At 44.6% G+C, this 15,574-nt stretch overlaps 1 protein-coding gene across 7 annotated transcripts in view; it reads left to right on the top strand.

The window, feature by feature from the left end:
* Positions 1-12,068, top strand: part of LOC126540268 (uncharacterized) — a 90,502-nt gene extending 78,434 nt beyond the window's left edge. For 5 of the 7 annotated variants that reach the window (XM_050187072.3, XM_050187071.3, XM_050187069.3 and 2 more), the window contains one exon: positions 4,919-12,068. The gene's annotated coding sequence lies outside the window, so the exon portion shown is untranslated. Of the gene's footprint in view, positions 1-2,983; positions 3,554-4,918 lie in introns of those variants that run through there. The other 2 variants (XM_055075931.2, XM_050187067.3) reach the window with 2 other exon arrangements.
* Positions 12,069-15,574: the final 3,506 nt, after the last annotated feature.

Below are 15,574 nucleotides of genomic sequence, written 5' to 3'. Positions count from 1 at the left end.
GTACGAATTAGCTTAAAGATGCTTCTCCAAAAGGCATGCAAAACAATTCAAAGCCAAGGCAAAGCATGAAGTGGTTAGTGCTGTACCCACTCGCGATCACACTCATGTCACTTCCAACTCACTGGCACTCATTCACTCGCATACTCACATCCACTCCCACTCGCCAGCGGTCACTCACGTTGATACTCATGTCCACAAAAAATCACCGTCACTGACTTCCATTCGCACTCACGTTAACCAGGACTCACTCCGTTGATAGTCACCTCCACTCTAGCTCACCAGCGCCCACTGTCATTAATACTCACATTCACGTGTGCCCTTCTTCGCTTACTAATGATCTGTCTCGTGCCTGTGTATGCAAAGATTACGAGTCAATGCACACGTGAGTGAGTATGCCGACCTGCGATGTTAACTCCAACCGCTTTTGGGGGCTCATCAAGTGATTCCCACGGCATAGCAATCTGCCAACTGTGACCACTGTTGCACGGTGCCGCAGAGCAGCCGTTCCTGAACACATGAGCACCCGCATGAGTTAAAGTGATTGTGCAAAAGAACTCAAAAGTGAACACGAGCACTCGTACTTGAAGCCAGGCAAGCATTGTGAAAACATTGCCACATTCTGAAAGGCAGTCAAGAGTTCGACGGAATACCGTCTGGTCAGGTAAAATCATTGCTTAAAGGGAAGCTGAAACACTTTTAGAAAAGATGAGTTCCCTGCGGCATACTACAGTTTTTAGTCCATTGAACACGAATACCTAGTTTAAAAAGGGCGGAAACAAACGCAAGCGGCTGTTTTTTTTCAAGAAAACGTGCACCGGCGCCTCATGGCATCGTGCGAACGCCGCTGTAGCCTGTGATTGGTCGGGACCGCTGTGACGTCATTCACGGGGATCACCGGTCGGCGCCACCGTTTCAGAGCGTAGCACGCTGTTCTGGTCTGGCTTGACATATGAGTTGTAAGCATTATGGAACATTCTCGCTGTCTCGGACAGCTTGTATCTTCGCCTTACATGTTCGAGCCGACTGCCGATACAGAAAACGATGGCGACAACGACGATGTTGAGTGTGCCAACAGCGAGAACGATGTGTCGAGCTTCTCGCGCATTGGAAATATTAGCTGGTACGTATGTTTTTTCATGTAGCTGCACGTTGCAATGACAGGAAAAATAACGTGCTAAAGTGTCACTGGGAACTTGCTGCTGGAAGAATGTCGAAGCACTAACTTCTCATTAGATTGTAAACACGGGTGCAATTCCGCGATGTCAAGCACCTTGCCGCTGCTTGTCTAAAGTTCGGTGTTTTTTATTGCGTGTTGATACGCGATCGCGAATATAAGTACCACGTTTCAAAGCGTGCACATACAATGCTGCGAGGTACAGTCATGGAAATTGCTTATCATACACATCCAGATCGATGTGGCCCTGCAGGACGATTATATGTGCAATATTCAGACTATGGTTCGACGACTTTGCGATTGTGGCTCGATCAAGATTCGGTATGCGTGCTGCGTGCTAGTCTTGACACACAGATATTAGGCAGTTTTAGCACCGCCGTGTGGTAAACACAATAACTTTACAGTAACTGCAGCCGTATGTCGAATGTCGCTAGGCAAGCCTAGCAACAACACGTTTCCGCATTGGTCGTAAGGCTATCCGGCTGCGCTAAAACTGTGTTACCAGATGTTCATGGCTGCAAATGTTCGCATTTCTCGAGTACATCAATGTGGGCACCGGAACACCGGAATTGGAATCGCATCATTGTCAAGCTTCGATGATAATCACTGTCGCGGAAATGGTCCGAGCACAGCACAGTTGATTTCGTCAGCACCAAATTCTCTCTCCTCACCGCACGGACCCACTGCGCTGCAAGCTTCTTGTCCTTCGGGAACATGTGAAACACCACATCCTCTCGCCCGCCTGTGTTCGCACAGCCGAATGCTGCACAGAACGAAGGCATGTTGGGCGCCCTTGGCTGTAGGCACTCACGCAGCACAAAAAGGAAGCACAGTTCACGAGAATCGCAAAAGAAAGCAAACATCAGCGGCGGCAGATCTCTCGTAGCATTGTTTAGTAAAGCACAGGATGGAAAGAAACGCCAGCACATGCCAGCGCGTCGGTCCGCCAGCACGCTCCCCGGGAATGACGTCACTCTCGCTGATTCTCTCCTCCGGCTGCCTCCTCACACGGCACTCCGGGAAGCAACGGGGGCGTGTCCACGGGGGGAATTTAGAAAGCAATTTCCGCCCCTTATATTAACAAAACGAAGAAAAAAATTTCAGAACCGAAAATAATAGGTCTGTTCTTCCCAACCCAAGCAATTCATGGAATTTGAAAACCGTTTCAGCTTCCCTTTAAAATGAAGCAGGTCACTGACCAAGGTCGAAATAAAAATAAAACAATGCTTCAGGATCCGTATGGATCCCAAAACATTTTTTTATTGTTATTTTTACTTTGGTCAGTGGCCTGCTTCACTTTAAACAATTCTGGAAGGCTTACCCACAAGCAGGGGCAATTTTTCTTCTATATTTTACAATTACTTGTACTTGCATCTCTCCAGGTTATCAATAGCACGCTTTGCCATGATGCATAAATTGCAAGCCTAACTTATAGTTTTGAAAGCACACAGAACCTCCACAGAGACATATCTTTACTGAAAAACAAGAATAGATAACTTTTGCTTTATTTCATATTAACTAGGTTGCGTGGGGAACCTTTGATACGGCTTGATTAACTGTAAACTGCCACTATTACATTCCACTTATGCTGCTGTCTATATTCGCCGAGCTGCAGGCTATATGTGACGCATTCACCACCTTGCAATGAGAACTACAAGAAACATCAAAACTAGTTATATTCACAGATTCAGCCCAAGCAGTGAAAGACCTTTGCACGGTATTGAACGGATCGCCTTTGTCTGAAAAAGTATGTCGTGAAGTGTCAATGTTCCCGTGCACAATGCGAATTGTTTCGATACCCTTCACCAGCACACATCATGCCAACGCAGCCAGTCACCAACCTCCAGTGATATATCCACTGCCGCTCTTCCTGCAACACCCCGCCCTCACCTGGCTATCAGAAAAGGAAGTCCTTCGACACTCCACATGACCATTGATTACTCCGTGTGGATCAGACCTCCCACCCGGTCTTCCACCGCAAAGAGGTTGCATTAAGAAGGATACGTGTGGGTGCTGCATTGACGCCAACTGCAACCTGTTTATGGGCTCTGGACCGTAGGCCTGCCTTCAGTGCAACTTGTTCTTTCTGCCCTCACCCAGCTGCCTTCGCAGATCTACCGCACCTCTTGTGGAATTGCCCTAGACTGCACTCATCAAGACGCCACTACCTGTCAAAAGTGGGCCTACAACCAAGCCACCCACCTGACTATTATGTGGATCTGTGGTTGGCACCATAGACCCTTGTTAGATTTCATTGGACATGACCAACTATACATGTATATATAACTTGCACGCGCCAAACATTCCATGCTTCAAAGCAAACTTTTGAATAAAAAAAAAATTATGCGGATCCCACGCACTGTGGGAATCGACATAAGCGAAGCTTTCTGTGCTGTTTGCTTTGATTGACAATAATGAGCGGTGACGTTGACGGCGAATGTTTCATTTCTTCAACGTTTAGTGCAATACAAGAGTGGTGAGTTGGTGGTAAATATTACCTCACGTGCACTACTGCTGTTTGTCTTTGTAGTATACAGAACATGCAGCGAGACGTGTTTGTTTGAGCTAGTGTTGTCCGCCATTACTCATAACCTCCGAGAAGTTTACTGTTGTCATTGCCTCACACGGCACGTAGCATTGGGGCAGAAGTGTTAAACTTCACTTGAATTGTGGGACTGTACGTGTCAAAACCAGAACCGGATTACGAGGCACGCTATAGTGGCAGACTATGGATTAATTTTGAGCCCCTGGGGTTCCTTAACGAGCACCTAAACTTTATTACACGAGCGTTTTCGTATTTTGTTCCCATCGAAATGCGGCTGCCGCAGTTGGGATTGAACCCGCGACCTCGAGCAATGCCATAGCCACAAAGCTACCATGGCGGGCACAGAAGTGTTGAATTTAAGTGCGGTGGCGTAGACTCTACGGTGCTTTAATGTGGCTTTGAGTTTGCAGGCTGTACGTCAGTTGTCCACTTGACAAAGTTGCATGGTGTTTATTTTTCAGGTATAGCAGAAGCGTACTGTACCGTACCTTGAACATGAATTTATCCAGCTTTTCTGCAACCACTGTCGTGTCTAGTAGGAGCTTAGGGTGCCTTGAGGGCGCACGAATCAAGGCACTCAAGTAGTAGTGTTTCCTTGCTTTCTCATGTTGCCTTTTCCCTTTCCCACCCTCCCCCCATGTATGTGACTTGCAGGCGAAGAGTGCCAAGAGTTTCGTGGCTGCGTGTGTTCTATCCATTCTCTGCCTCCTTTCCCCCCTCCTCTCTGCCATTCTGTATATCTCCCTTCTGGACGGTTGCACTTTAATAGAACGTTGCAGTATCTGCAATGCTTTTGCAGGGGGTCACGGATAATTACAGCCATCTAGAGGGTATTGTGGCGATGCCCGGGGAGCTTTAGAGGGCATTGTGCGTATTCGACGCAGTGCAAAGGTCCAAAAGAATATCTCATATCACCTATCCTCTCTGCCACAGTCCTGCCACGTATATACACTCTCTGAACCACTTCCCAACGCGGTGTGCAAGGAAACAGCAGCAGCAGGAGCAGCGCAAGAGTCGAAGGAAGAAGCAAAGAAAGCTTCGCATTAATAAGTGTAAACTTATCGCTTATATGTTGTGCAAGGCTTTACAAAGGGTGACGGCAAGGCCCAAGTAAATTTTAGTGTCTATTCTCCCTCCCTTATGTGTGCATGTATGCACGTTGAACGTGAACAATTCTTTATCGTTTCTTTGCTTTCCAGCTGGATCTTGCTGATTCATGCTCAGTGCTGCTACAGTGACTGCCTTGCTTCATGGATGGTCATCGCTATGAGAGCCGTGAAAAGGCTTGTTTTCTGTCCATGAACTGAAAGACTTGAACCCAGTACAGTGCAGCCCTACTCAAGCTGTGTTCTATGGCACATCCCTTGCACAGTGGAAAGGAATCGTGATTCGGGAAGCACAGTTGGCAGACAGTTATACCACTGAGGAAGAGACGGCGACCATGTGTGCTCTTCGACACAGGTTTTGCGTGTCATTCTGCGTCATTCTAAGTGAATCGTCAGCACCACATCTTTCCCAATCCTACCGCCACCAGAAAAGAAAGTGCACCGGATTTTGAAAGTGCGTCTCCCACTCAGTCTTTCTTTCTCACCTTCTTTGCTGATTGACGCGCATTCATTGACCTCAGCTACATTGTGTGGCCATTTTTCACCCATTGCATGCCCACTGTGTTGCTCCTGTGTGCCTGTCTGTTCCTGTACTCCCTGTCTTTCCTTGTGAAGTACTGGTATAGCAATGTGTTGGCTAGGTAGCGACATTGTTGTATGCATCAGCTATGTAGACGAACTTCCCACTGTAAATTCACGCGCTACCCCTTTATGAGCCAGTACTACAGCACATCACTGATGTCATTGAGACATTCTTGGTATCAGAAGCACCCACTGTGGCGTGTTTTCAAAGCAAGCTCAAGAAGTTTGACCAAGCACGCAGAGTGGTATTTGTGCCACCGTCCCTTCGACAGTGCGCCTGGCATTGCTAGTTTTGTGTCAATGAACTCCACCTCATTGTGAAGCATAGACATACCTCCTTGTATTGTGCGCTTTATTTGGAAGACGTTGCTTGTGATGGTCATCAACATAATTGGAGGCTGGCAGCGTGTGTCACATACAGATCTCCTACATTTGTGGCCACATGCCTGCACGCCAACAAGTTCCCTTGGTTATTTGGAATTTTTACAGCGTGCGTTACGGCAGTTCCGACAGACTCGCACATTTCTGCTCTGCATCCTCCAAGTATGCTGTGATTGCATTTAGGATGTGCTAATTATATCTTTACTTTCATTATGATTGTGGGGAACTGCATATACTTTACGCGTGGAATATTTTATGGTTGCCTCGATTTTTTCTGAAGACTGCTTTATTTCTTCATCAAATTGAGATTTCCTGTACTGTGCTTAAAGTGATGACTGTTGTGAAATGTTGAATGGCAGCTGTAGCAAGAAATTAATTTCCTTCAGGGCAGCACAAGCAACTGCAAAGTGTTTGTGCCATCACCCCGCCTGCCCATCTATCACTTCACACCACTAAGAAGTCACTAATGCTACCTTTTTGTGCCACTCTGTTGCTGCTTTCGCGAGAGTGTAACAGCCTCCCCTCGCTGTCAGTGAACCTTAGCTCACAACTTTTGTGCAGTACGGATCCACTTGTCGGTACCTGTGCACCGTGAGTTAGATGCCTTGTTGGTTTAAGGGTGGTTTGTTGTGCACAATGTCAGTCCTTGTGTTTCAGCAAAGAGGGATGTGTAGGGTCGGCGTAACAACGAGGTGGCACCACCGTAGCAGCCTCCTTGTAGAACGAGCCAGAATGATGGATGATGCAAGGGACAGCAGGAAAAGGCAACACACATGTTTTCTTTTTTACAAGTTCTTGCACTATTGGCCAAGTGTTGCAAAAAAGTAAACCTTAAAAGCAGAAATCACTTACATACTCAATCTTTAAAGGAACAGTAAAGGCAAATATTAGGTACTGTTAACGTGTCACATTAGTGTTTTGAAATGTAAAAAGCGTAATGTTTCCTAGAACACAGATTTTGTAAGAAAATACGTAAATGTGTGGACTAGATCGGCACCACCGCTTCAGAAGTACAGAATCGTCTCCCAATGTGGTCTTGTACTCCAATCAAACGATTAAATTTAGTGACACTGAGTGACTGCGCTTCGCGGTTAGTGTCACTCTATGAGATGGAAAGCTCTAGTGACACTTGCTGCGGGGTGCACTTGCCAGTGAGTGTGTTTGACAAACTCACTTTGCTGCAATCAAGTGTGTAGTTTCGGTAACCGTGCTTCAAGAACATCTAAATAAATGCTCACAGATGAATCAGCACTAATTCTTAGACCACTTTTCCGTGACCTCATTTGTTATGAGCATCTTTGCGACATCAATGAAGCCAGAACGGGCTTGAAATGTTCATTTTCCGTCGATTCCGTCATTTTGACCCTGTGAATGTTTTATATGTTCCTTGCTTTTATTGGCTCAAAACAAGTATACATGTTAATGGGATTAAAGTATTTCTATTTCTAATTGCAAAGGTTCTTATAAGTAAGCATTCTATTTTTTCCTAATGAAACAGTAACGCTTTCTAAAGTTCAAAATGCCGAGAATCATACCAACCACTATGGCTTCATAGATCGTCATTGTCATTAATTTGGTCGTCTGACTGGGGTATTATACCTCGCACATTCTTGGTACTCGCAAGGGTACCAAACTCACAAGGGTGGTGGTTTCTGCCAGAGCATGACCTCCAAGACCGCAGTCAACACACAGGGGTCTTTGTCGGCAGCAACTTACAGATTGCATTTTTATAACTTACATTCACCCGTTTTGTCAGGAAACCTGCCCTCTCTTGTTGCAATTTTGTTAACGACTGTGGTACAGGACATCGGCAGGCTTTCTGGGCCACAATCTGTTGCTGTAGTTGGACTTAGTGTTTGTCATCAGTATCCCTTTAAGCAAAAACAGAAAATTTTTTAATTCCAAGTTTTTCAAGGTTACTTCACATCATTCCGCTGCTCAATCATTTGAGCAAAATCTGTCTTACAAAGAATATTTTGGCATGTTCACATCTGCATTTATTTTCTTGTGACATACAAAAAAAAACTTTAAAGTCAGTTGTAGCATCCTCAGGCCTGTCAACACTTTTCTACACTGCCTCGATTGAGCACATAGCATACATATGCCGTATTTTCTTGTGTACTCCCTGCACTAGAAATTTAAGAAGTTGAACTTTGAAGCGGGTATGCAAGTGATGAAGCGATAAAAAATGTAGCCTTGCTATTTGGCTTCACAGCAACCCGTTGTGCATTGCCATCAACCGTGCGAGTGCAAAGAGCATTTGGGAAATGGTTGTTGCCCGAATGTACAAAAAAATTTTTCTGGATGCTTGCTCTCTCCTGATTATAATGAGGCGTTGTTTCATGTGGTTACTTTTGCATATCGCATATTCCATGTTTTGTTTTTTATTTGTGGGTTGTCGTGACTGGGTTATGCGCGGGAGAATACGGCAACCATTGTGCTCCATGTACTGATGCTGCTGTTTTCATATGAGGAATGGTGCCTTCGTAAATCTTTAGGCTGTTGTTGATCGCACCAAATAGTAATCTTCAAACTTCTTTTCACTTATAGAATTGCAAGGTAGCAATTTGCATAAGGTGCTTTCCTATTTCAACATATTTGCACGAATATAATGTGAACGACTGTTTCTTTCTTTAGATCTATTAGAACCATTAAAAATACCTTGCATTATATTTTTAACTGTGTTCTGCATAAAATGCAATAGATTTTTACCCCTATTTCACACTTAAAAATTCAGCGAGCTCCCTTACGAATTAACCGAATCACACGGGAAAGCCAGCTTTTTAGTGTCCTATGGGGAATGCAGATGTGCGCATGCACATTAGAGGACGAGAGTCGGCAATGAAGCAAGCATGCAGCAAGTAAGAAACGAGGTTCAGGTGATTTCTATTTGTCGGGAGTGCTTATCTAAGGGCTTCGAGGCCAACAGCTCGATCTGCTTCGGCAGCAGACTTCTACACGGTCTGCTGCATGATGCATCATTAGTTTGTGTAATAACTGCCGTCTAGCTTTCCTTGTTTCTGAAATTTTAGAAGTCGTCGATGATTTGTTAGTTGCCGCGTTACGTTAGTGCACATGTGTCTACTCTCCATTACTGTTTGCTGTTACAAGTAGCATCGCTGAATGATTTTATGCTAGCAAGTGCAAACAAGCGGCAATTGTATATTGCAATATTCTCTCATACTGGCATTCTTGGGTAATCTTGTTTGCCAGCATCAAGCCAGCCAATTTCTCGGAAGCGCTGCAGCGTCAATATAAAACTTCCAATGCATTCAAGATTGAGCAAGGACAAACGAAGCTGGTATTCGTCATATTCAAGTGGTTAGTGAAGCTTCCTTCTGTATAGTTTTGCGATAAAATACTGTAATTGTATTCACTGACCAGGTCAAAGGTGTGAAAGGTGAAGGATTGGTATTCTGGAGCCCTTGTCCGTGAGGCAAACAACAGTAAATTTATCAAATGCATAGAAGATGGCACAGTCATATTGAGTTGACTGCCATAATGTAGCTGTTCATCCTGTTCAAACTGTAGGGCAATTTTTGAATAAGAAATTTCCAGAGATTGAGTCATCTGGTTTCTGACTTCCATCGTGGTAGTGGCATTCTCCGAGTTGATGACAACTCTGTTGGTGGATGGACACTCGCACAAAGTGCGTTGGATCCTTGGCTTTCCTCACTGACATCAGAAACCTGTGGAGTTTGTAATCACAGCGTTGAATCACTTGTTGCAAGGCTTGTTGTGCAGGAGGTAGTGGTGCAGCTCTCGCATCCATTTTCAGTGTGGGACATTGTCACAAGGATTGAACATTGCAGTCATTATCATGTGAAGAAAGCAGTGGTGTAATGTTATGGGCTACATTGAAAGGTAAGCCTGTGAGCCTGCTGGGGCCAATATGACGGAAAACAATTATTCGTCATCTGTTCACAGTTCCTTCATGCTTTGTTTCATTAATTAAGTCATCAGCTTATTGATGTAGGAATAGGAACCCTGGTTTGCTGTACAATAGTGTTGTCACGTCTTATGGTATAAAAGGACAATGTTCCAATAACTGTGTAGCCAAAGCTTGTGGTGTGTTTTGGCACTTTTCTGCGTAATGGGAAGACTGTAAAAATAAGTACACGAGGCTCAAGAACAACCATGTCAGGTTAATTTCTAATCCACTGATTCAAACTACATACATTCATTTCAGATGAATATGTGTGCAGTTTCTGCACATTCTTTGGTATCGGTGTATGTTTTATGGGGGCGTATATTAATGACGAAGGCGGTGCTTACCAAAAGACATAAACTGCTTGCTTCTCATCATGCTGATCCACAGTGTACAGTCATCTTGATGTATTTGTGACCTGAAACTGATTAACAGTCCACATGAAGCATCAGCTGTTTACATGTAATGTATAATAACTTGTACATATTGTATTCTTTTTATTTTTTGTATGGCTGATAAGTCCATCCTTCTCAAGGGAACCCCAAATCAGTTTCATGACTGAAACGATTCACGCGATTGTAACATTTAAAGGCAAATCCACACTATTTGTTAGGGAAGCCAGTGGCAGCCAAAAAAGATTTCAAATCCTCCATCCCTTCTTTGTAACATATCAGGGCAAGACAAAAGTATATTTTGGCTGCCAGCACAACTGCAGCCACTGCCTCAGTAATACACTAATGTAGGATCAACATGCGCATGTAGATGGCATGTACAGACGTTCATAATTCTAACTTGGAGCACTTGATTGGTGCACTGTGAAGTCAAGCAAGTGATATATTGTGTTTGTGCTCAGTCTGATAGACGATGCTTGCTGGAAGCAGCAGCCCCACAAACATGTGTGCCACATAATGTTGATCTCATCATCCCAAGCCTTCGGATTGCTGCGGTATCACTTTTTGCTTACTCTGCAGCACTGCACTCGAGTGCTTAACAATCCCTAACAATATGCTAGAACATATTGTTAAGGATTGCATCAGCAGGCGAGATGATGGCATGCTGAGCATATCGGCACAGCAGCAAAATAGCAAATAGTTTCTGTGTGCTGGACGAACTACCTTAACTGTCAAAGACATCTGCCAATGCCTTCTCACACAATCAACCTTTCACTGTAGTGTCAGTCATGTTCTGATCAAAAAAACTAGGTTGTCATTCAGTAAGCAAGAAATAGCAATTAGCTCGCAAGGTATGATGGCATTTCATAGTTCCCCTGCTAAGGAACTATTCAATTTAGCCCCATGACATATGCTGAACTTTGCAACTGTGACGTGCTTGGACCAGTAAAAACTATGTTTTGCAGCAGTTTTCATTTTCCCAACTCCACACAAGTGCATTTTTTGTGAATGTAGTAAGCGTGACCACAAAGTCTATTACAAGACATGTTTTGATGTCTTCCCACACTCTTCAGCGACTGCATTGGGGTTCCTTCGAGAGGGTGCACTGATAGCTGCTCTAGTCATGACCACATAGTTTGTCATGGCTAAATTGGTGCTGCGCAATTTCCACTGCATGTACATGTTTTGTTTGAATGCGCAGTGCTAGTAGTAGTGTGCTCATTGTCTTAATGTGTTGCATTTATTCATTCATGCCATGTGTTAATCAGTGATCTGAATATATTGTTGTCCCCCAGAAGGTACTGATTGATGTGTAACATGTTGACATGTCATCTCGTAGATTCCTTTTTGTAATAGGCTTTCTTTTCTTCTGAACGCCAGAGCTCATGTTATTGTAGAGAACAGCCCAGTCTACAGCAATACCTTGTCCCATTTTGGCAGGTTGAGAAGCGTGACAAATCTCTCTCAGTCATTGGGGAGAAAAGAAAGTCTTATTGTCCGCAAAAGCGTGTGCTCGTGTATATTCCCTGTACCTCTAATTCTGGTTCGTTGTGGTAGAGCTCCTTTCTAGGAAAGAGTGTTAAAGGTTGTAATAATTGTGCTGCATTGACACCAAAGCCTATTTTTTTGTACCTTATTTTTATGGTAGCTTAACCAACTAATGTAGCATTTGTGTGAGACATTTCCACTCAACCTTGCCGACGCAGGTTCATTGACACATAATTACACTCACTGGCACTTTAAGCCCATGAGCATGAACTTGCACATGCTCTCATTTAATCTTCACCACATCCCTTCTTTTTTTTTCTCTTCATTTTTGTTGCATTCGATTCATTGATCGCCCTGTCATCGGCATTGTTTTTGTACAGCAACTGATGAGCTTTGTGTACTACATGTTGTCATGTTGTCTGTGTTGTCAACAATGGCTTCGTGATCTTAAATATATTGCAGTGAAAACTGTTGCGCTCCGTTTGTTGATTCCGAAGAAACATGACAGAGATGCCAACGAAAAGGGAACAGATTATTAAAAATTAGGCAGAGACCCTTAAGACTGCATATGTGTGGGAATGCGAAAGCATTAAGACCCTTTGGTCAGATGTTCTTTTCTGTGCGTTCCTTGACTGCACAAGTTCTCGCCTATGTTCTATCTGCATCTCGGTAAGGCCATATCAAGATGCACCATGCGTCTCGGTGCACTCACTTGTCTGCGAGAAGTTCATAACTCAAAGGGCCACTCAGTTGCATTCCGTTGGACAGACAGACAGACAGACAGACAGTGAACTAACTTTATTAGATCCTGAGGAGTTTCCGCGGGGCCCCTATCGAGGTCCCACGGAAGCCGCTGGCCGCGTTCAAGTTGGGGCAGGAATACCGTGACATTCCGCGCTTTCTTGGGCCCTCTGGATTGCCTGTAGTTGTGTCTGGAGCGATGGGCTCCGGAGTGCCTCTTTCCAGTCGGCTTTGCTGGATCCGTTAGGTAACGCGGGGAATTGCCAGAGCATGTGTGCTAAGGAACAATACATCTCATTACAGTCCGGACAGTTTGAATTGATGTCTGTGGAGATACAGCTGAGAAAGTCCCGCGAGGGGAATGATAAGGTGATTTCCTGCTTGTTGAGAATTCTGGGAGCCATGCAGGCCCAGTCTAGGATGCGTCTTTCTGCCCTGTTTGACGAGAGCCTGACTACCTGAGCGGTGACCTGCGCTTCGATCACTTCATCAGTGTCGTTGTGCATACCGAGTTTGCTTAACCTGTCCGAGCAAGTGATTACTGGTAACCCCAGTACCTTTTTGATGCTCTTGCGCATTAAAATGTTAAACTTATTCTTTTCGGTTTTGGTCCAGTTAAGGGCCCCAGGCTACATAGTTGATGTGCCTCATTAGGAAAGTGTGATAGATCCTGAGGAGGTTGTCTTCACCTAGTCCCTTCTTTTGTCCGGATACTCTAGCAACGAGTCTCAGCATGCTTTTGGTTTTGCCCGTGATGCGCGTGAGCGTTTTGGCGTTACATGCTCTTGTGTCAATCAGTAATCCTAAGATTCGTATAGATTCGACTTGAGGAATGGGCTGCTCGTTTCTTGCAAAGAGGGATATGAGAAGTTGATTAAGGGGCGTCAGTCCTCTAACACCTTGCCTGGCCGGCCTGTACAGTAACAGTTCAGATTTGTGTGGGGACAGTTGGAGGCCTGTGTCTTCAAGGTAGGACTCCGTGGCATCTAGGACTGATTGCAGCACGTGCTCTACTTCTGCGAGTTATACTCCGGGGCATTAGATCACGATATCGCTCCGCGTATAGTGAGTGGCCTATCTGAAGAAAGGATCTGAGCCTCTCCGATAAGCCCTTCATGACTATGTTGAATAGCAAGGAGGAGATGACCGCTCCTTAGGGAGTACCTCAATAATTAGACGTTAATGCTTTTTATTTTATACACTCATGACGTGGTGCCACCTCCTCCTTTGCTGTGCCATCATGCACCCAATGACGCATGAACTAGGCCACACCTTTCGACGTGATGTGTGCAATGACGCACGCAGTAGGCACAGGTTTAGTCAACCAGAACTAAACTGAAGGATGAGGATGAGCCATCAAATTTGGATGAACTCGGCATGTCCACTTAGTTTTTCTTCTGTTACATGGACGGTTGCAGTGCTAGCATTTGAAATACGCAGTTATTCCGCTCTGTTTTGTTTTACTACCTGGATGTCGGCACTTTTTCAGCGCCTGGAACACCTTGAAGGCCGCGTTGATTTAGTCTTCATGTTTTACAACATAGATGGCAGCCATTTCATCAGCGCTGGAGACGCATGTATTGCACTTTTAGTTTTCCGCTCGTAGATGGCAGAACTTTGTCAGCCTTCAAAGACCCTGTTCTTGGAATAGCACACTTTTTGAGCCTTTTGGCAGATTTGAAACAACGGTGTCTGTCACTGACAGCTTGCACATGCAAAGGAAAGCCACTGTTCTGCTCTGACAGGGAAACAGAGGGAAAGCAATTCAGCAGTGCTTTCTTGATCGCGATATTCTTTTCATCGCTTCTTTACCAAAGTGATGATTCAGAAAACAAAAATGTAATTTACTTGTCCCGACAATGATGCAGCGTTTTCACGCTTATAATACGAAGCAAATTGGTTGAAAAAGCTTTGAAAAGGTTTTTGATGAAGTCAAGTTTGAAAATAAGCCATAAAAAAGCAAAGTAAGGTGACCTGGTCAAAATAATAAAACACGCCTAACCACGTTCAGAGACCTCACCCAACACTACAGACTCGAAAGACGCACATTCCCGCCACCGCATGATAAATTGAACAGGAACGAGGCTGTAACTTTACGCTTGCTCCAGACACACACCTACCCTAGCTCCGCTATCTTACACCACTGCTATCCGCGTTTGTATCCAACAGACGCGTGTAAAACATGCGGACACAGAGCAACGCTGCGACACATGCTCTGGGAGTGTGCCGGCAACAACGGTAATCAAAGCAGCTCCGTTGGCGACGCGTCCATAATCGCGGCTGTTGCCAGAGCAGGTGAAGGCTCAAGCTCTGTTCTTCCCGACGCCGCCCCGGATGCGGGAGCCGCCGGGGACCTTCTCCGTAGGCGTTGCCGCCGCTGGGAGGCGGCTATCAGAAGTTCAGAGCTGGCAGACCAGCTCTGGGCCGTCCAGCAAGCCGAAGATGCCGCTCGAGTCCAAGAACTTCGAGCCGTCACCTGAGGCCACCACATCAAGAACTGCCGGACTATTCTTTACTAAAGTTTCTTCTTCTTCTTCTGTAGGGGTTAAATAAAATATTTTGTCTGACAGCTTAATTCTCTCTATTTATCTGGTTACGTATTTTGGAAACTACGAATGCACACCTTTAAAAGCATATCCGAAAATCCTAAATCCATAAATCTGCTAGAAATTCTGTATATCCCAAGTAGGTGTTTCTATCTTTCTTTTTTTTTTTTTTTTTGTGCATGCTTTACAAACTTCGTGCACTAACGAAAATAGACTGCTTTTTTCTGTTCTCCTTCACAACACTTTGGACCAAGGTAGTATAACCTATGCTTTGTAGAAATGTATCAGATAAACTGCCAACAGCTCGTAACAACTCCAGTTGAGAAGTATGAACATAGCTGCCAACTTTGACGAGTTTATCGTAAACAGCCCGAATTTTAGAACTTGTTTACGGTTGTATGGACACGGATGATTTTACAGTATTTCTTAACTTTCATTAACTTATTTGCTATTATTATCTTCCTGTCTAGTTTAGGACAGATTCGAATTCTATATGTAATGAATGTAGCAAATTCAACGTGCCCTGTTGGAATCTAATACAGCGAAGCTTACGAGGCAGTGTTCACGCGCATGTTCTCATCTGGCTCAAGGATGCCCCGAAGGGGCTCTGTAGTGCAATGCACCTTTGAACGCAACCAGCTTTATAGAGGTTGAAAAAGGCAAGCTTACTTTCTACACCATTTCTTTAGAA

Source organism: Dermacentor andersoni, chromosome 2 (assembly GCF_023375885.2).
Source record: "Dermacentor andersoni chromosome 2, qqDerAnde1_hic_scaffold, whole genome shotgun sequence".
Classification (NCBI taxonomy): Eukaryota; Metazoa; Arthropoda; class Arachnida; order Ixodida; family Ixodidae; genus Dermacentor; species Dermacentor andersoni.
Note: the sequence above shows the minus strand (reverse complement) of the source record. Positions and strands in the feature narration are given on the sequence as shown.